The sequence below is a fragment of the Protopterus annectens genome, chromosome 3.part1 (assembly GCF_019279795.1).
Source record: "Protopterus annectens isolate FY-2018-M chromosome 3.part1, PAN1.0, whole genome shotgun sequence".
Taxonomy (NCBI): Eukaryota; Metazoa; Chordata; order Ceratodontiformes; family Protopteridae; genus Protopterus; species Protopterus annectens.
Genome location: NC_056732.1, coordinates 96,766,600 through 96,768,439, shown reverse-complemented (window position 1 = coordinate 96,768,439; position 1,840 = coordinate 96,766,600).

Below are 1,840 nucleotides of genomic sequence, written 5' to 3'. Positions count from 1 at the left end.
TCACTAGTATAGAGCATGTACGCACATACTGCTAGCATTTCACAGTGTTCACTAGTATAGAGCATGTACGCACATACTGCTAGCATTTCACAGTGTTCACTAGTATAGAGCATGTATGCACATACTGCTAGCATTTCACAGTGTTCACTAGTATAGAGCATGTACGCACATACTGCTAGCATTTCACAGTGTTCACTAGTACAGAGCATGTACGCACATACTGCTAGCATTTCACAGTGTTCACTAGTATACAGCATGTACGCACATACTGCTAGCATTTCACAGTGTTCACTAGTACAGAGCATGTACGCACATACTGCTAGCATTTCACAGTATTCACTAGTATAGAGCATGTATGCACATACTGCTAGCATTTCACAGTATTCACTAGTATAGAGCATGTATGCACATACTGCTAGCATTTCACAGTGTTCACTAGTATAGAGCATGTACGCACATACTGCTAGCATTTCACAGTGTTCACTAGTACAGAGCATGTACGCACATACTGCTAGCATTTCACAGTGTTCACTAGTATAGAGCATGTACGCACATACTGCTAGCATTTCACAGTGTTCACTAGTATAGAGCATGTACGCACATACTGCTAGCATTTCATAGTGTTCACTAGTATAGAGCATGTACGCACATACTGCTAGCATTTCACAGTGTTCACTAGTACAGAGCATGTACGCACATACTGCTAGCATTTCACAGTATTCACTAGTATAGAGCATGTACGCACATACTGCTAGCATTTCACAGTATTCACTAGTATAGAGCATGTATGCACATACTGCTAGCATTTCACAGTGTTCACTAGTACAGAGCATGTACGCACATACTGCTAGTATTTCACAGTGTTCACTAGTTCAGAGCATGTACGCACATACTGCTAGCATTTCACAGTGTTCACTAGTACAGAGCATGTAAGCACATACTGCTAGCATTTCACAGTGTTCACTAGTATAGAGCATGTACGCACATACTGCTAGCATTTCACAGTGTTCACTATATATATAGTAGTATAGACGACATGCAGAGCCAAGTAAAGGAGCTCGAAAAGAAACAAAAATCCAAACTGTAACAAAAAGAAAATAATCCCAGTTACAGACCCACTGAGAAGGGTCCTTGGTGTTAGAAATATCTTTTTCTACAGTTCAGGCAGCATACAGTACATTCATGCTTTGTACAGTTGTCGGCTACTTCAATTCAGGCACCTGTATGCTGTACTTCTATGATAGCACTTCCTATGTCCCATTAGTCATTGCAAATATATAAGTCCATTCTACAGCTGTATATTCTTCATGAAAAGACAATAATAAACATATAATTAAGACCATGTTTTATTATTATTATTATTATTATTATTAATAATAAAAAAAGAATGTCAGCAACAGTTCATTTTATACATACATATCTATATATCTATATCTATCTATATATATGTATATATATATATATATATATATATATATATATATATATATATACATACACATACACACACATTTCAGTATAGTGTTTAACATTCTTGGCAATATTTTTCTGTCCACATACTGTATTTACATCTTTCTTATGTTAACAGAATTGTCTACATAGTATCACAGATACAATATTTATTAACCATGAGACTATTAGTGCAACAAAAACTTCACCTTTTCTCATGATTTATGCTCTCAGGTAGTGTGTGTGTGTGTGTGTGTGTGTGTGTGTGTGTGTGTGTGTGTGTGTGTGTGTGTGTGTGTGTGTGTATGTGTGTTCCTGTGCATGTGAGTGAGTGTGTGTGTGCATGTAAAATTATAATTCACATTTAAATGCTCTCTGATAAAAACTTTTG